Source organism: Pinus tabuliformis, chromosome 3_2 (assembly GCF_031772625.1).
Source record: "Pinus tabuliformis cultivar Carrire ecotype Pingquan chromosome 3_2, CPIR1, whole genome shotgun sequence".
In the NCBI taxonomy this organism is placed as follows: Eukaryota; Viridiplantae; Streptophyta; class Pinopsida; order Pinales; family Pinaceae; genus Pinus; species Pinus tabuliformis.
This window is the reverse complement of record NC_142302.1, coordinates 479,873,187-479,894,710: the sequence shown is the minus strand read 5'-3', so window position 1 is coordinate 479,894,710 and position 21,524 is coordinate 479,873,187.

Below are 21,524 nucleotides of genomic sequence, written 5' to 3'. Positions count from 1 at the left end.
AAGGGATAAATATTTTTAATAATTAATATTTTTATTTATTTTTGTTATTTAAAGTAATTAATCGAAATTTATTTTTGTCTTTATTATAAAATATATTTAATTAAAAAAATAAATTAAATAAAGATTTTTTTAAAGTAAATTTTTAGGGTTAATTTAATTAATGATGGTTGTGAAAATGAAGTGTTATGTGTGAGGAGGTTTAAGGTTCAAATATCCCAATTCAACTATGCTTACAGAAAAGGTATATGTAAACACCTAGAGGTTATAATAGTAGTAATAAGAATCAACTAAGACCAACTCACTTACCAATTCCTCTAACTACAAAAAAAAATTAAAAAAAAAATTGATGTTTTATTTATTTGCTTAAACTAATTTTAACAGAGCATTAAAAATAATTTAAAATATTATATCTATAATCTATATATATATATATATAATCATTTGAAGTTTTTTTACTTATTTAAAATAATTTAATAATATTTTAAAAAATAAATATTTGAAAAATAATAAGAAACGATAATATAAATAATTTGCACTCTTTTCAATACATTATATGTTTATATTTCATTTTATTCCTAGCCTATTTTTAACATATGCTTTTTACTTTTAATAAAATAAAAATGAATTCAATAAATATTTAAATTTTAATAATTTATATTTATTTATATTTAATTTAATTTTAATTGGGGTGACGAATGTGGGTAATGCAACACCAAATTTGAGCATTAATACCCTCTCACGCGGCAATCATGATACATATGTGTTGGGCAAGCAGACCCAGGAGGCCTATAAGAGAACATTCTCAATGTAATTAGGGTTATAACACCGATGGTAATGGCACTTGCATGCATTTTCTGGAATTGAGAGATGAGCGCTTGGTTTGTAGAGTCAATTTTCTACTTGAGAATTATGGGTGGCCTCTTTGGAGAGTCAAGCTTGTTCCTAGATCAGTGGGGGTACTAACATGCAGATGGCAAACAAAAGCATGAAGAAGTATGGTCATCATTAGTAGCTCAAAATGTGATATGGGATCCAAGATCGAAGTGATGTCTGGAATTGGTTCTCGCAATGAGTCTGGTTCATAAAGTAGAGAACTTCGGCAAAGACCTCCGCTTGGAAACCAAGTTTTTTTGGTGCAAAGGGTGTTAGAGTGATGGCTTGCGCTTTTTACCAAGTAATCCAATTTCTTTTGTCATCTGTAGTGGTTGGTTTGTGGAATGCTCAGTCAGTGTGGTCCAATTGGAAGTTAGGGCGGTCAGAAAAGGGGCCATTCTTCGCCTGTGGGTGGCCCTGAAAGGTGTCCTTTCTCTTATTTTTTAGTTTCTGCCTTGGGTGGCCCTATAGCTCCTTCTGCTCAACAGTGAGTTGTGTGGTGGTGTCCTTAGGGGTTACCAAGGATAGGAGGGGACTAGGTTGAAAGGTTGGGGATCACCTTGTGAGACACATCCTCATGGAGGTCTAGTGTTATTGCTATGTGGAGACCTTATTCAAGGTCAACCTGACTACAATGTGCTGCATTTTTCGAGGAGTGCGTATTTAAAAATATTGACCTTGGTTAATTCAGGTGTCGATTGTAGCAAACTGTGTTGTCTTTGGGAGAGGAGTTGGGGTCACTCATAGTCATTTGACTACCTTGGAGAACTGGTGTGGGGAGTCAGAATACTTCCCTCCTATGAAGGGGGTGTGTGTGAGGATCGAGAGAGTAGACAGGGCTGTCGTGGTTTGGTTGTTCGTCTTGGGCTTATGGAGTTCTCTGTGAGGCCTGCCTATGCAACGCCAAAGAGGCAGGGCACAATAAGGAGGGGGCCAGAGGGGTCAGGGTGAAAGGCCTCAAGCGGTTCCACATGTTGTAGAGTGAGAATTCGATCAGTCGCTCGGGGGTTCCCCTGGGCAAGTGGACCCGCCACCCCCTTTTGATTCCCTAGGGGCTCAAATAAGTCTAGCTCAAGCGATGGTTAATCAACAGGCACAAGATCACCACAATGAATGGAATGAAGTCATCAACTTCCTCAATGATATTCAACATAATCAGTGACATATCCTTGACCGTTATAATTCCCTTTGTAGAGGCCAAAAGAGGCTCTAAGATCAGATGGACAACTTCGAGGGCCACATAGCACACATGGATTCACATGTTCATGATGCTTTCCACCGCCTCGACAAGGGTGGTAGTGTTGCTCAAGATCCTAAAAATGTTAATGAGTAATGAGGAGAGTGGGTTATATTTTTATTTTTGCATAATTTTGGGATTTTTGGGCCATTGATATGTGGTCTCATAGTTTTGTAATGTTGTTATCAAAGCTCTTTTCTTTGCATGTGATGGCCTAAAAATTCGGTAGGAGTGAGGCCTAAGTCTTTTCGCTGGTGAACTCTCCATGACGTACTCCATATAAGAATTAATAGAAACTATTGACTTACAAAAAAAAATTATGGTTGTGAATTAAAAAATATTTATCATTTGAATTTTTTTTTTTACAAATTAAAAATGTGTTATATGATTTGTATGTCATCATATAATAAAAATTAGCTTAATAAACATTTAAAAACTTAATAATTTACCTTTAATTTAATTCTAATTACATGGTTGTGCATTTATAATTAAGGATAATTAAACGTTTTCATTTTTTAAATACATATTAAAAGTAATGTCCTATTGTAATCCCACGAGGCATAGAATAAACGATGACAAGGTGTTATGTTAAGGCACTTTGTGGTGAATAGGTCACTAGTACGAAATCCTATGGGAAAAAATCTGACCATGCTAAGTGTGGCCTTGGCCGATTGCGATCCCTAGGTGATTTGACAGCTTAGATGCCCTTGGATTGTGACTACTTGATCAGAATCTGGAATAGAGGCAAAAATTTGCTCAAAGTCAAAGTTCTCAAAATCGCTCAAAACCTAAACGACCGCGTCCGGCTCGGCGATACAATCCCAACGCAACTCGTTTCACTCAAAACGGAGTTCGTATGAGAAAGATAGAGCCTGTTGTCCACTTTATTAAATAGGCAAATTTTAGGTACAGACTAACTGGGACGCTGACTAAGCATCCATACAGCCCAATCAACAAATGAAAAAAGATTTCAATGGTTGAAATAAATTGAAAGTCTACAAAGTGATTATTGAAAGATGTGAATGACTAAAATAAAACGAATTCTTGCAACATGTTTGTAGAAAGTGTGAATGATTAATAACACATATGCCTATGCCTACAAAATATTTGTAAAAATATATCAATGGCTGAAATAACATGTATGCGTAAAAAATGTTTGCAAAAAAGTGCCAATGATTGTAATAAAATATATGCTTGCAAAGTGTTTGTAGAAAAGTGTTAATAGTTGACATCAAAATGAGTGCTTGCATATAGTTCTTATCTAAACATTTGGTGAAAAATATGATTAGACCTTTTCCTTATACTTTTTTACGAGTTGTCTTTAGTGAGACTTTTTGGAAGCTTTTCCGATGGGTTTTCCAGTCTAATTTCTCTAAAATCCAGGAGGAATTTATTGAAATCACATGTTGGATGGGTAACCCCTACACAATCGAAGTGCCCTAATGGTTTTTAAGGGTGTTGAATCCATATATACAGTAAAAAAACTAGTTTAAATAACACAAAACAAGATTTCACCCCAAAATTTTCCACCGGATTTCGATACTGAAAAGTCCAAAAAGTGGCACCAAATACCACTCCCCTTTTTATATTATTTAAAAAAAAATTAAGACAAAAGTCTAACCATATTTTTTTGTAGGAATGATTTTTAAGAATAATTTGTTAAAAACAATGTACAAAATGAATTGTTGCATCCATAAGTATTTATGAGGTATGCGTTTCTGAAGCTTTATGGGGCACGTTGGTATCCAGGTTTGATTTTGAATTTAAAGAATCATTTTTAACCAGAGATATTTAAGGGCGTGTATTTTTGGAGCTTGATTCCAAGTTTAATTTATATTTAAAATTTTCATTTTCAGCGCTAAGCAAATGTGGACAAGAATTCAACCTAGAATATATGTTTTGAATCATATATTAATGTTTTATAATTATAGAATTTAAACTCATTTAAAGATTTTTATGGCATATGGGTTTTCATTCCAATTTTATTTTAGTTTAAATCTTAGGTTGAAACGTATATTTACTAGTGCATTTAGTATTGAGAGTTTTATTTTAAAATTAAATTAAATTTGATGAATTGAATAATTGTTATGAAGTATAAAATGAGAATAAATTTCTTACTAAACAAGTACAAGTTGAATAATTATATTTTATTTTTTATTTTATCATAGCCTCAAACCACTTTGAGAGTAAAGCAATGAAGTTAGTTTTGACAAGTAAATGAAAAATTAGTAAACATTGAGTGAATATTATATAGTATATAAACTAACAAATAAAATATTTTTCGATTCTATTATTATTATTGTAAATTGGGAACATGAAAATGTAGTATCATCGTTAATTAAGGCAAAAATTTAGTATCTTGCATCCTCAAATATGTATGGAAGAGATTGAGTAGGTTATAAAACTAGCAATTAAAAAGGCTTTTTTATGTAATATATATATATATATATATATATATATTATTTCACCTATTTAATTAATTAATTAAATTTAATTTATATATATTTTTTTAAATCGAGAAATAGTGTCAGGTTATTTATATAGGGTAGTGTATGTTGTTTTTTATTAAATAACTATTCTATTTCATTACATTTAAACTAGCTTAGATTCATCTTAAATCTAGATCTACCAAGCACCAAGAGGGGTCAAGTTTGGAGTTAAGATGGATCTAAGGTAGTATTTTTACATTCCATAATGAATTTCCTCAAGACTTTAAATAGGTTCATAACAAATACCATAGGCCATGCAATACCATGGGCTTGTAAACCATGGTAATTTTACAGTTTAATTTAACTTTATAATTTTTGCATGTAGATTTCCACATTTGATGTTCATAAGAGCTTATGGAATATTGCGTGTTATTATTACTAGAATGCCCAATGTTAAAGGTGAACACTTCACTCATCTCCAGGGACATAAAACCACTTCACTCATCTTCAGGGACATAAAGCTATGTTGGTGATGCGAAGAGGGTCAGACCAAGAATAAATTGAGGATAAAGATAAATTCTAACCATTAAGGAATTGTACATTAATATAATTTAATAAATAGAGGATGAAAATAAATTCTAACTGTTAAGGAAGTGTACATTAATATAATTTAATTAGTAATTGGGAATGGAAACCGTTTATATATATGTGTTTTTGAAAAAAAAGAAATTAACAAAAATTTAATTTATGTAGATTTGACTAAATTAATAAATATAAGATAAGATAGGAATAAAAAGATAAAGGAGGAATTATCATAAGGGAATTTAATCTCTAAAAAAAATGACATTAGATAGGTTGGACAAATTAATATTAGAGGTCATTATATAGGATTGAAGAATAAATAAATTATTATAAATAAAAATTAAATTTAATATGGTGACAATAAGAAAATGGCAGTGGATTGGTCAATTAGCCAACAATACATGGCACTTTATCATTGACTACTTTATTATTGACTATTTTCCTCGTAGAAAAGACACAAAAAAAAATAAATATCATTAAAAACAAAAATATATTAAAAAAAATATTATAAAAACAAAATATGGTTATAAAATCCATATAAAATAGATGGTCAACTAATTGTTATATGGGTTTTGAAATGGTATATATTAAAACAAATTCCATACACATGAATTTTGGGTTGAATTTTGGGTTGAAACAAACCTTATACTGAAAATTAAATGGGTGATTGAAATTCATACCATAAATAAAATAAATTGGTTAAATTATGGGAAAATTAAAAATATAAATAAATATAAATAAAAATAATAATAAAATTTGTCAAGATAAAATAATATTTAGAAAATATAAATTAATATGTTTAATTTGGGTTAAGGAATAATAAATTAGATTTAAGGTAATAACAAATTGGATTAAATGAATATAATGTAACGAGAAAGTTAATTATTTAATTAATCAAATATTTTTTGAAAAAGTATAGAAATAAAATATTTTTTTATTAGAATATTGAATTAGAAAGGGAGGGATGAAGAGATTAAAAGGATAAAATAAAATGAATTAAATATAGAAAAGAATTTTAAATAAGAAAAATAGAAAATCTTGGAATTTAGAAATTGATTGAAAAGCGAGGGAAATTAAAGGAAAGGGTCATAGGAGAAAGGTAACAGGAGGAAGAAGGGCCAGAGGGGAGAACAACGAGAGAAAGGAGAGGGGAAGGGGGAAGGAGGTGGGGGGCGAACGGTTTGAAGAATGAGTTTCTAGGATTGACTTAATTGGTACCCATCATCCTCATTATAGTTATTAGGACGATTTTCAATTTCTAGGGCTTCCCTAATGACCTGGTTGGAGTGATAAGGGAAAGATTCTAAGATTTTGATTTTATCAAAACAAATAAGTTGCTTGGTGTTGTGGGAATTGTTAGCTCTACTACTGATCTCGACATTTAAAGGTCAAAATGCATGCTTGATTGGGTTTTCTATGATAAAACAGGAGTTGCAGTGGCCAGCCCGCCTCTTTTCCCTTCACTCTGCTTATGTTCTCATAGCTCCCCCTACCCCACTTTTCTTCCTGTCCCTTAATTCTCCTTATCCCTTCCTTAATCCTGTTATTTTTGTTTCCACTCTAAATCCTCTGTAAACCCCAAAAACCCGTTTTAAACTCTGCATAACCCGCTTTTCTTCTCCCCGGCGTTTACACCATGAGCCCGTGCCAAGTTAGCCCTCTGTCTTGTTTTAAATCTCAGTCGTTGATCGCCCGATCTAACTGTCCTTGTTTCCCCAGCCTGCACGATTAAACCTCTTGCATGTTTCCTGCCATCTCACCGTCCATCGCCAGATCCGACAGTTGAAGCATCCCCCGATCACAAGACTTGCGCGCGCGTTAACCCACGGGGCGATGGTTTCGGGTTGCCATGCGTCGCAAATCTGTTGGATCGCGCCCCGCGTTACGAAAACCGCCTGTCCCCGATAGGCAGTGCGGGGAATACTGTCCGCCTCCCAATACCGCTCTCCCGCGCGCTAATCTTCGTGCATCTTCCGCGTACGATCACCGTCGGATCTGCCGCGTCCAGATCCGATGGCCCTCCTCATCTTCGGCTGTCCGCCTCCCGATAGCTCCTCCTGATGTGATCTCCACCGTTGATCTATATGATCCGACGACCCACATTTGATTTCTATTCTTCCCGATAACCATTGCGAAAGGTGTCCCGCCAACGCTCTTCACAGTTCAGCCATCAATTACTTGTAGCTGCATAGTTAAAGCCTCAACAACTGCAATTAATCAACAACATGGCCGAGGACAAATAGGACTGCCTCGAGCAGTTAAAAGCAGTCAAAGGTTATGGTTTCATTCATATTTTACTGCATCTGCCCGAGAAGGACCACAGAACGCCAGAGAAGGTCTAGATCATCCATTAAAGCAGTCAAATTGCAGCAGCGACCCATATCTGATTGTAAATGTGGTTGGTGGTCCATTAAGACACCTCCACATTTAGTAGCAGAGATATTTTGTAATCAAACTCTATATATACCTAGAACACAGATGTAATGATTTTGATGAGTGTTATTTTGCTGTAAGGTTCAACTTCTGGAGATTGTAACTGCTGTGATACCTGCAGCGTCTGGTCTTCATTTTTAGCTAATGCAAGCTTTTTTTACTGTTAATTTCTCACTCTCCACTTCTTCTTCTTGTTCGAGGTTGTGCCTGTTTTGCATTTATTCATGTGCTGTTAATGTTTAGCATTAGAGGGGCTGTCATCCCACCTCTGTGTTAGGATTTAGCATTTATCATTGAATTTGTATACAGGTTTCTATTGTTTTAATGCCAGAGAGCTGTCATCCTGTCTGTGTATTAGGAAATAGATTTACAGACCTTTTAACTGGTTGCAACCGGCCATCACAGGGTCCTGTAACAATGTAAACTTTGAAACGGGAACTATAAACTCAAAGCGGGAACTCTGGTCCAAAAACTCCAAAAAAACCACAAAAGCAGTGCTCAAAATGAAAAGTGTGTATACTGGAACGATGTTTTTTTTTTTTAGGTGTCAATTTTGCGACTGTTTTAAAAATGCCGGTGAAAACCAATTTTTTGCGCAAAAATTATCCAAAAAACACCCTCAAAATGAAAAGGGTTGATTCTGGAAGAAGACTTTTTTTTTTTCAAAAGCTAAATTTCAACATCTCGAAATAATGGCATGAATAAAAAAAAAAAATTATCATGACCCTGAAAAAACATTAAATTTAAAAAAATAATGAAAAAAAAAAAAAAAAAAAAAAAAATTAAAACAATGAAAAAACAGAAAAAAAAAAAAAAAAAAACCAAAAAAACAAAACATAGATTAAAATATCTATTAAAAGAAAAATATAAAACAAAAATAAAAAATGAAAAAAAAAATCAATCATAAAATGTAAAAAGAACGAAATTAATGATAAGAACTCAAAAAAAAAAAAAAAAAAAATTATAAACAATTAAATAGTAAAAAAAATATTTTAAAAAAATGGGGAAAAAATGAGTAATCTTGTAAACCAAAAAAAATTGGCAAAATAAAATATATATGGAAAAAAAAAAAAAACATTTAAAAGAAACAAAAAATTTAGTGGGTGAAAATAGAAAAAAAAAAAAAAAATAAAAAAAAAAAAAAAACAAAAAAACAAAAAAATTAAAAATTAAAATTAAAAACAAACTAAATTTCAAAAAAAATAGAAAATTAAAAAAAATAAATTATAAGCTACTAAAATTAAGATTAAAATGTTAATTACTTAAAAAACAAATATAAAAATATATATAAAAGACAAAAATAAAAAAACAAAAAATGTTAAAAAAATTATCTCACAAACCATAAAAGGATTTGGAAAGGAAAAAAAACACAAAATTAAAATATATATATTAAGTAAGTAGAAATAGAGAAATAAAAAAAAAAAAAAAACATTAGCAAAAACCCGAAAAAAAAAAAAAAAAAAAAAAAAAAAAAAAAAAAAAAATAGAAATTAATGAAAAAAATTTAAAAACTAATAAAATTAATATTAAAAAAGAACAAAAAAAATTTCAAATTATAAAAAAAAAAAAAAAACCAAAAAAAGCGTATTTTTTATTTAAAAAAAAAAATGTAATTAATTTTTATTAAAAATAGATATTTTGTTTAAAAAAAAATCAAAATCTAATGAAAAAACAAAAAAAAAAGTTTTTTATTATTAAAAACAAATTTTAGTTTTATTTCTACTTTTTATTTCTGCGTGCAGGCCCTCCGCCCCGGGCCGCGCTGGTGCGGGCCGCCCGGCGGCCGGGCGGCGCGGCCCGGGGCGGGGACCCAATTTTTTTTTTTTTTTTTAATTAATAAAAAAAAAAATTTAATTTTTAAAATTTTAATTTTTAAAATTTTAAAATTTATAATAAAAAAAAAAAAAAACGATATTTTTTTTTTTTTAATTTAAATTTTTTAAATTTTATTTAATTTTTAAAATTTAAAAATTTAAAAATTTTGAATTTTTGAAATGTTTAATTTAAAAAAAAAAAAAAGAAGATTTCATTTTTAAATTTTTATTTTTTTTTAATACTTTTTAAAATTAAAAAAAAAAAAAAAAATGGTTTAAAAAAAAATACTATTCTTAATTATAACCAAAAAAAAAAATGTTTAAAAAAAAAAATAGTTAGAAAAAGAAAAAAAAATCCATTTTAAAAACATTGTTTAAAAAAAAATATTTAAAGTAAATTTTTTTTTTTAAAATATAAAATATAGGTTTATTTTTTTTTTTAAATATAAAAGATCTGTTGAATAGTTTTATTTTTAAATTAAAAGTAGAAATAAAAGTAAAATTTGTTTTTAATAATAAAAAAACGTTTTTTTTTTTTTTTTTTAATTAGATTTTGATTTTTTTTTTTAAACAAAATATCTATTTTTAATAAAAATTAATTACATTTTTTTTTTTTATATATAAAAAATACACTTTTTTTAGTTTTTTTTTTTTTATAATTTGAAATTTTTTTTTGTTCTTTTTTAATATTAATTTTGTTAATTTTTAAATTTTTTTCATTAATTTTTTTTTTTTTTTTTAAACTAGTTTGTTTTTATTTTTTTTTTTTTCCCGGATTTTTCTAATGTTTTTTTTTTTTTTTTTTTCTCTATTTTTACTTACTTAATATATATATATATATATATTTTAATTTTGTATTTTTTTTTTGTTTTCCAAATCCTTTTATGGTTTGTGAGATAATTTTTTTAACATTTTTTTTTTTAAATTAATTTTACTATTTTTAAAAATTTTTTCATTAATTTTTTTTTTTTTTTTAATTAGTTTGTTTTTTAATTTTTTTTCCCTAGTTTTTGTTCATGTTTCTTTTTCTCTCAATTTTTACTGACTTATATATATCTATATTAATTTTGTTTTTTATTTCCAAATTGTTTTATGGTTTATAAGATATTTTTTTTTAACGTTTTTTATTTTTTATTTTTGTCTTTTTTTATATATAATTTTTTATTTGTTTTTTAGAGAGAATTATTTCATTTGGATTGAAAATTTAATTAACGATGTATAAATATGTAAAATATCGAAAATGAAAAATATCGACCTTCTTCTTTAAATATGCAAATCAATAAAAACCTCACTAAAAAAAAAAAAAAAAAAAAAAAAAAACAAAAAACAAAAAACTATGAAGAGGAAGACCACTTCCAAAATTATTAAATTTACAAAATAATTGTTTACATTTCATACATTAGAAAAGTTAAAGTTACTAAAACAGGCTTTTTAAAAAAAGGGTCTGATGCAGAATAACCCCTTTTTTAAATCGGCATGAAAATCACTACCATTCTAAAACGCAATGTACATAACAAGAATTTAAAAAAATTAAAGTTCCAAAAACCATGTTCTAAAAAAAACATGTGTATTTTGCATCACCACTTTTGAAAATCGGGTCATTTTTTTGCCACCTCTACGAAACGGGTAACAGTATCAGTTCCATTTTCAAAGTTTACATTGTTCTGTGCATCTGCTGGTGTGGTTAGTCTTCTCCATCATCACATTTTCTTTAAAACTGTGAGTAATTGGTGGTCTAAAGACTTGTAGTCTGGGGGTCTTCACCCAAGTCTGGGGTCAAGCACAGTAGAAGTGGTTATCTGGCTTGAATATGCAACATTTATTTTATTCATCCACCATATTTTCAACATTTTTGTTGAGTTTGTAATGTTCCCGAGCATCTCTGATATACAACCTAGGAGAGTTTCTTGGGGTGATAACATTAATTGGCGCCGTTGCCGGGGAGAGGAGAATTGAAGCTCAGCTTCTCTAGGAGAATGACACAGCTTCAAGCTTTGATGATAGACAAGGTTTGAACACAGTTTTTGGTTGTAATCATCTATCTCGCGACTCCATTGGAGGAAGACCAAGCTTTGGCGACTCCACATTGCAGTTCTAGCACAGTTGGCGAGGCATGTTCAGAGATATCTTCAGAAATCATCAGCTGAATCAGTGCCTGGTCCTGAGAAGATCGTTCAGTAGAAGAAAATATCGCAATAAGGTGCCTCAGAATTAAGTAAGCCTTGGAATTTTTATGTATCTCTGCTAGTGTAGAAATACCTTCAGAGATTCATGCAGCTCCTTGTTATTCATTTCCCTTTCGGACCTCAATAGAAAAAAGAATCTATGTTGTCCATCATATTCCTTTGTTTCTGTCATTCTTTTCATTTATTCATTCCACTCAGTCCACCAGTATCCCTTTCGTATACCTCAGTTATGGCAGGCCAACAAGTCCTCACAAAGATAGAAAAAATAGTTGCTGCTAGGTATGGACCCTTAGTCTTGCCTACCCCTTTGAATGCCATGCCTGCAGGAGATTATCAAGAATTTATGCCTAAGTTTACTGGTGCAGAAGGAGTAACAGTTGAAGAGCATTTAGAGTCCTTTTACAACTATGCTGATAACTTGGATATCAATGAAGAGGATGTCTGGATGAGGGTTTTTGTTCAAAGCCTAGATGGGGAGGCTAGAAAATGGTTTAGAAATTTACCCTCTAGGTCCATTGCAGACATTGAGGCTCTAGATGATGTGTTTTTAAAGCACTGGGGAAATAATAAAGATCTGCTCTTTTATCATGATGAATTTGGGAACTTGCAGAGAGAAGATGGTGAGCTGCTGTCTGATTTCAATATCATATTCAATCATATGTACAGCAGAATTCCAGCTGAAGTAAGACCCACCCCTACTTCTACTATGCTTACTTATGCTAATGCCTTCGATTCTCAGTTCTGCCTACTGTTAAGAGAAAGGAAATGTGCTTTTTTGGCTAATATGCAAGCTGCAGCCTTTGAAGTTGAATCAAATACCATTGCTGCAGAAATACTCGAAGGTGATGCTGAAAGTAGAAGGCAGGGAGGTAAATCCTCTTCATCCTATGATTCTGAAATAGATGAATTGGCTAGGATGATAGAGTTTTTGGCCTCTAAAGTTTCCAAATTAAAGGTCGAGCAGCATTCTGAGGAGGCAGGAGCTCATTGTTCCATTTCTTTCCAACTCTAAATCCATGTAGAGGAACACATGAGCATTTGCAGATTTTGCAAATAAATAAAGTTACAAATGAAAATAAAGGGGTCAAGACCCTTTTGCAGAATTCAGTCATGGAAGAAGAGCTGTTTGAAGAGGAGGAGGAGTTCCATGGTTTGGAAGGTGCTCCTTTCCTAACAAGGGCTGCTTATGAGAAAGCAATATCCACAGGCACTGCTCAGCAGTTTGTTGTAGCTGCAGAACAACAAGTTGACCAGCAGTGGCAGCCAACAGCAGATCCCTTCCTCCAAGAATATGAGCTTGAAGCCAGCTCATCTTCGCATGGCTATGCAGATCTGCAAATTATCCAGCCTGCTTTGTCCCCAGTCCAGTGACCAAAGAGGGAGAAGAAAGATCCCCATCATCTTTTGTTTCTTTGTCTGCTCAATTGAAATTCCCTCAAAGTTGCCACTTGAATACTGATGCAGGGCAAATTTCACAGCCCAAGGCTGAGACTGATCACCTCAGTTTTGATTTTCTGATGCCTGCTCAGGAGGCCTCCACATAGAATAAAAAGGAAGCTTATCAGATGACAAAGGAAGAGGGTGTATAGTTGCGGGACTCCTCCTTGGATGAGGATTGTTCAAACAAAGATTCAGGGGCAGATAATGTCTCTGTGTCCTCCACACATGAACACATTGGTACACCATTCATATTTATTGTGCAGGCCACAGATGATAAAGATAAGTACACAACAACAATGAGTATTTAGCAGGTGTACAAAGGCTCCTCTAAAGAACATCCAAGGAGGAAAATACACAGAAGGGAAATGAAAGTTGATCCATATCTACCTATTAAACTCAAATGTCCTAAACTATTTGAAGTAGAGGATCAAATCAATCCTGTTTTGCAGCTCTATGATGAAGGGGCCGAGAGTAGAAACAATAATTTTGGTGGCCCAGCTGATGGGCAGTTTTTGAAGTTTTAAGTTTTCAGGCCTTAATGATTGTAAGCAGTTTCTTTTTCAGTTTTTAATGAAGACCTGGTTTGACTCCATGCCCAATGGATACTAGGCATAGTTTGTAAAGCTGGTTTTGCATGAAGGCATTGGTCTGCAGGTTCTTGAGACCTCACAGGGAGGATCTCATCCCCAGAAGGATCCAGTGTTAGCTCTGCTACTGATCTCGACATTTAAAGGTCAAAATGCATGCTTGATCAGGTTTTCTATGATAAAACAGGAGTTGCAGTGGCTAGCTCGCCTCTTTTCCATTCACTCTGCTCATGTTCTCATAGCTCCCCGTACCCCACTTTTCTTCCCGCCCCTTAATTCTCCTTATCCCTTCCTTAATCTTGTTATTTCTGTTTCTGCTCTAAATCCTCTATAAACCCCGAAAACCCATTTTAAACTCTGCATAACCCGCTTTTCTTCTCCCAGGCATTTACACCATGAGCCCGCGCCAAGTTAGCTCTCTGTCTTGTTTTAAATCTCCGTCGTTGATCGCCCGATCTAACAGTCCTCGTTGCCCAACCTGCACGATTAAACCTCTTGCATGTTTCCTCCCATCTCACCATCCATCGCCAGATCCGACGGCTGATGCATCCCCCGATCGCGCGACTTGCGTGCGCGTTAACCGGCGGGGCGGTGGTTTCGGGCTGCCACGCGTCGCAAATCTGTTGGATCGCACCTTGCGTTACGGAAACTGCCTGTCCCCAACAGGCGGTGTGGGGAATACCGTCCGCCTCCCAATACCGCTCTCCCGTGTGCTAATCGTCGTGCATATTCCGTGTACGATCACCGTCGGATCTGCCGTGTCCAGATCCGACGGCCCTCGTCCTCCTCGGCTGTCCGCCTCCCGATAGCTCCTCCTGATGTGATCTCCGTCGTTGATCTATATGATCCAACGGCCCACATTTGATTTCTGTTCTTCCCGATAACCATTGCGAAAGGTGTTCCGCCAGCGCTCTTCACAGTTCAGCCATCAATTACTTGTACCTGCACAATTAAAGCCTCAACAACTGCAATTAATCAGCAACATGCCCCAGGACAAATAGGACTTCCTCGAGCTGTTAAAAGTAGTCAAAGGTTATGGTTTCATTCATATTTTACTGCATCTGCCCGAGAAGGACCACAAAACGCCAGAGAAGGTCTAGATCATCCATTAAAGCAGTCAAATTGCAGCAGCGACCCATATCTGAATGTAAATGTGGTTGGTGGTCCATTAAGACACCTCCACGTTTAGTGGCAAAGATATTTTGTAATCAAACTCTATATATACCTAGAACACAGATGTAATGATTTTGATGAGTGTTATTTTGCTGTAAGGTTCAACTTTTGGAGATTGTAACTGCTGTGATACCTGCAGCGTCTGGTCTTCATTTTCAGCTAATTCAAGCTTCTTTTGTTGTTAATTGCTCACTGTCCACTTCTTCTTCTTGTTCCAAGCTATCCCTGTTTTGCATTTATTCATGTATTGTTAATGTTTAGCATTAGAGGGGCTATCATCCCACCTCTGTCTTAGGATTTAGCATGTATCATTGAATTTGTATGCAAGTTTCTATTGTTTTAATGCCAGAGAGCTGTCATCTTGTCTGTGTATTAGGAAATAGATTTACAGACCTTTTAACTGGTTGCAGCCGGCCATCACAGGGTCCTGTGCATCCGCTGGTGTGGTTAGTCTTCTCCATCATCACATTTTCTTTAAAACTGTGAGTAATTGGTGGTCTAAAGCCTTGTAGTTTAGGGGTGTTCACCCATGTCTGGGGTCAAGCACAATAGAAGTGGTTATCTGGCTTGAATATGCAGCATTTCTTTCATTCATCCACCATATTTCCAACATTTTTGTTGAGTTTGTAATGTTCCTGAGCATCTCTGATATACAACCTATGAGAGTTTCTTGGGGTGATAACAGGAATGATCAATGATGGCAGATTTAGCAATGTGGTTACGGTAGGTGTCATCAATATGCTATTTAAGTCACGCTTTGAAGGATCTACCATCTGTCCAATGTAGGACATCCCACAAGAACAAGGGATTTCATAGACTCTTGGACCAAGCATAGGACAATTTTAGTCTTTTGTTGATCTTAAGAGTTGGCTAAGGGTGTTTTGGGACTTGAATGAGGTCTTGATGTTCATTTTAGAAAGAATTTCAAAAATATGATTGATCACTCTTTGAATGTAGGGAAAGGTAACTTTGGAAATGGGAGGATTATTGGATTGGCCTCCAGGTTGGGGGTGAAGAAAATAAAAGGCTTTGTTGATCTGGGATATGGAGTAGTCATTCGCTTGGAGGGCTTTGGTAAGATGGGATTTTTCTTTAGGAAATGATTGGGAGGAAGAGATTTAGATGGCTCAGGTAACAAGAGTTTTAAGCACCACAGACTTTTGAGCAAGATGATGGTGTGAGTTGTCATGCACGTACCTATCGTTATGGGTCTTTTTTTAATAGACCTAGTAAAAGACCCATGGTAAAAAGTTTTTAAAAAGAATTTATTTTATTATTTTAAGAAGCATTAAAATACTGTAAAGAAGAAAGTGGGTATCATCACATATGTGAGAGTTAAAATTGAGTTTGAGTGTTTCTTTTGGACATATAAGGTGTATATTTTGTAATATTTTTGGAGTGATAAATGCTTTTTTGGTGTCATAAGTTGATTTTGTAATAATGAAGTAATAAGGGTATATTTTATTTGAAGGCTTAGAAATAATCAATAGTAAAAGTAATAAGAAAGTCACATCAAAACAAAATAGTAAAAGTAATAAGAGAATCATGTCAAAACAAAATAGTAAAAGTAGTAAGAGATTCATGTCAAAACAAAACTGCTTTAAGCTTTTATTTTGTTAAAATTGAATTAAGCTTTTATTTTTCTTTAATTATCTTAAGCTTTTATTTTCTTTAATTATCTTCAATTGGTTCTGTCTGCTTGTAATAGAGTTGCAACCTACCCAAGAGACGTTCATTGTCAAAGAAATAATACTCACCATGAAGGATCGATTATTGTTTCACTTGCTCAAGTGAATATTGGGTAGAAATTTTGATCGTGAGCCATGAGTTTCTCATAAGACGTGTGGGTTATATGCATGAATAAAGTTACAGTTCTGAGACAAAGTGTGATTTTATCCCTGCAAGTAAGTGGAAATCTGAGCCATATCGAGTTACTACCAAGAGAATTGGATGAGGTAGTGCTAGCACAAAAAATATTTGGTAACAATGCTACTAGGTTCTCTACATCGGCAGAATTGTTGGTGTTGAAGCCTGAGAATGTTCTTTGCTGCAACAATTTTCTACGTGGCGCAGTTCTGAGACAAAGTGTGATTTTATCCCTGCGAGTAAGTGGAAATCTGAGCCATATCGAGTTACTACCAAGAGAATTGGATGAGGTAGTGCTAGCACAAAAAATATTGGTAACAATGCTACTAGGTTCTCTACATCGGCAGAATTGTTGGTGTTGAAGCCTGAGAATGTTCTTTGCTGCAACATTTTTCTACATGGCGCGGTTGAGGAAAGGCACACATGCTTTGGGGCGAGTGTGATGGCTATCGTTATTGATATCAAGGTATCGTTCCAGTGGTAGCTTCCGGGCTAGCCACATTTCACATGGCTTTGGAAAGAGTAGGAGAATCCTGAATGTACCATTGTTGAGAAGATAACATTTCATGTGTGGAGAGTAAATGATATTTACATGGATCTGATTGTACTACTACTGTGTTGATCATTGTTGTGGAATAAAGATACCATGTTAAAGTGAGTCGTCGTTGCAAAGAAAAAAGACTACATTATTACCAGAACATTCCATGGAGCTTTGAACCTATGTTGGGATGTTGAAGATAACATGAATAGTATTAGATTTTGTGTTGTGTTTATGGAGGTGAAACAACATGGGAAATGGCATGTTGCGCTTCTTGAGATCCTGGAGAAATTGGTATCAGAGCCAAGAATGAGCTTAAAGGTTTCAGAGTCGAATATTTTCTGTGTTTTGTTCACAGCATGAGTGGTTACAGTAAAATTTTGATGCACGCTGACCTGCGCATTGTATTAAGAATCTATTTCACATATATTTGAACCTACGTGCACTAGCATGGAGAAACCTTTATCTAGACAAATTTGTGCGGAGGGGGGTATCTACTTCGAATCAATAGATGTCATGGTCGAAGATCTAGAGGACAGTTGCTTCTTGCTATAGAGAATCGAGCACGAGCAGTTGATGTTGTATACGTATAAGTAAACCATGTTGTAATGTGGATTGGTCGATCGATGTGAGCACGGTTGAAGTGTCTGGTGTGTTTGGACGTGTGTTATCAGAAATATGTTTCAATTTGAAAAAATCATTATTGAAGTAACCGTGTTGTGTCATGGAGATTTTCATTAATGGTGGAAATTTTAATAACACTAACCTAGGGAAATTGAATGGTGATATCAGTCGAGGAGCTACTACTACATGTGGGGGTTTTAACACAATATTTAAGATAATATTTGAGTCAATTGTCTTAGCTTAAGACAAAAAGAAATTTGTATATTGTCTCAAATATTGTCTCTAAGCTGGTGTCTCAAAATATAATGTCTCAAAAATTTGTCTTTATAAAGACAATATAGAACACATATTATTATTGTCTCTATAAAGACAAGAATTATTGTCTTTTTAGAGAAAATAGGTGAGATTAAAAACATATTGTCTCTATAGAGACAATATGTCCATAATTCAAACTATTGTCTCTCTAGAGACAATATAAAAAATTATTAAAAAAAAAATAAATGTCCATAATTCAAACTATTGTTTCTCTAGAGATAATATAAAAATTTATTTAAAAAAAAAATAAATGTCCATAATTCAAACTATTGTCTCTTTAGAGACAATATAAAAAATTATTTAAAAAAAATAAATGTCCATAATTCAAACTATTGTCTCTCTAGAGACAATATAAAAATTTATTTAAAAAAAATAAATGTCCATAATTCAAACTATTGTCTCTCTAGACAATATAAAAAATTATTTAAAAATAAATAAATAAAATCATTTTGAATGTCTGCTGGCCCGTATCGTTCTCACCTGGAACAGATTCGTAAGATAATAAGCAGGAATCTTCCACACAATACATACATATAATTTCAGTTCCCCATTAATGATCTTTAAAGGGGAAGTATAAAACAAGGGTGAGAATATTTGCAAATCTATTCCAAACATTAAAATTCAGCCTAGAGTTGGGACTTACATTTATAATACATTTTTACAATTTCCAAAGACTTAAATTTTAGGAAACAAAGAATGTGTGCTAAAGAAATTTTATACCTTCCTCTTTGGCAGAGCGAAAGTTAGAAAGGATGTGAGATAAAATGTTTCCAGAACAAAGCCTGCACTGTTGATTGTGAGGATCATGGTACTGTGGGGTTTGACGAAGGGGCTCCCATAGAGCAGCCCAACACAACAATTGAATAGGGTGAACACATAAGGAAGGCCAGAGTACTCTTTCGTGGACTTGAACTTGTATATTCTCTAGAATGTTGACCTGCAATTCAGAATTTCAGTATCAGGCCTGTCAGATCAATCAAAACTGCATAGAATTTCACTCAGAAATAAAGTAAACATTCAAAAAGGAAGTAGCTTGCCACAAGAAAAAACAAAGAAAAGAAACAATAGCACTGGTAGCAAAGGGTGCCCTATACTTACATAGGGGATAAGTAGAGTGCTAGAGATGTTGCATTTCTTGTTATAAACATCACCAACAATTTAAGCATTATTTTGCTCATTCCAGCACAATATAGAAAAACTTAGCTCTCAGATACTCAATTTCAATGCAAGGTGCACCTTTTCTTTCTCAACATAAAACCAATTTATCTAGCAAAACTGAAATTTGCAAAGACAGAATCATTTGTATAAGCAAACTACAAACTGAACAACATGATGGACTGGGTTTTCTATAGGAACTGATTATAAACCCACCATCCTTCACAATTTTTTTTTTTTTTTTCTCTATTGATTATATAAAGTGTAGTTAGGTGCATTTGCAATTTACTAGATGGAACAGGTTTATAACATTAGGGAAACATAGAATTATAAACAGAAACATAATAATAATAAATAAATAAAAATTATGATAATATTATATATATTTTTAAACATCTCTATTTCTTTTAATACTTTGCTTATTAAACCTAGATTCATAAAATTAAGTTTTTAATTCCTTTAATACTTTTAATTACCAATTATGTCTATCGATCCAAATAATTTTCTTAGCCTGAATAGAAGATTCTTCAACCACGCTTCTGTATTATGCTCTATAACCATGAGGCCTCTTGTTTTGGCCCCATTGTAGGAGAAGATATCCTCGTTCTGCAACGCAATGCCTTGAGGGCTAGTTTTCTTGGCTAGTCTTTCTATCTTCACTCTTCTCACGGAACGGTTTCGGAATGGAGTTTACGTATTCGAGAGCTTTCTGGTGGTTCCCGTTGCTGCTTGTTGATGACCCTCCTTTCGTCAAAGAGAAAGAAGAAACAAAATTTAGGAAAAACTTTCTTCTATAATGGTAATTGTGTCCTCCATCTCTAGGTAACAAGATACTAGAAATAAAAGAGAACAGTGGGGCATCAAACTAGATAACAATAGTTCTTGCCAACACCAAGGCTGGCACTACCAAGCAAATACAATTTTTCATTACCCGTGTCTTCTCAGAAAGACTGGTTGGGCTTTGGGGATGATAATAGAGGTCTTTAACAACATCTCACTAGATAGAATCCAAATGCAACAATCATGCACAAAACAAGTAAAACAAAACAGTTCAGCATGCTCAAACTTATATGCATCACTAGTAGTGAAGCAACATCTCAATTTAAACATACCAGACCTTTAACAAGCTCCATTTGACCCCTCCTGAACGTATTCTCCAACATCCACTGCAGGTTCACAAAGGAAATGAAGATACCATAAGGGAGAAAATATATTGCTCTTCAACAAATCATTAACACACAAGCTAAAATCAACAATACGATTTTGCATAATTAACTTCTTGTATTTTATTGAAGTGAACACCATTCAATCAGTGATTTTTACCTCAGTGATAAATACATGAATTCACTGGCCATCAGTAGTCCTCTTAAAATCACCATTCAAACCACCACATAGAGCACAGTTCATACCACAACCTGGCATACCATGGCTAGCTACATTTGGACGCCTCATGCCTTGGAGTTGGTATTGCTACTGCGACCGTTCTTCACTAGGAACACCATATTCAATCCCCACGCTAAATGGTCGTCTAAATGGCAGTGCAGAAACCACACTCCTGTCCAAAGAACGAAGATAATTTGCATTTAATATCGAGCGAGCTGTAATTTGGGAATAAAATCGGCAGGATAATAATCAAATTGAAGAGAAAATGAGTTTATGTATGTATATACCTGGATTGTCAGCTTTGAATCTTATGGCAACCCACCCGCTTATTGGAGCGATCACGGTGTTGCGCTGTGGAGGATCAACCAGATTAAACTTAAGCGGGTCGGTTATTGGGTTATAGTTCCCGAAACCTTGTCCCACCACGTAAAAATCGTAACCATGAAGATGCATCGGATGGTTCTCTGCCACTAAGATGTTTGTTGTCTGATACACCAGTTGTACTGTTGAGTTGTAGGTGACAACTCTCACCTTTGTCGCCAGTTCAGGAGCCCAAAGTCTTTTGGGAATATTGTCCCCTGTATAGTTGAATCTAAGGGGAGGTTTTGATGGAAAATCCGTCAAAAACACGCCATTAATACCGAAATAATAAGCTTGGAGGAGGGCGACACTGGGCAATACGAATGACATGTTGTTCATGCTTGCAGTGAGCCTAGTTTCGTTGGGATGAAAATAAACTTTAGCATTTACAGAACAGTGTGTAATGTAGTCGCCACCACGAGGGTATGCGAACTTTGTGGCCAGAGTTTAGCCGCTCTCTCGAGCAAGCAGTAAAACCCATAAGATTGCACGGTACTCACCAAATATACATGCTCAACAGATAAATCCA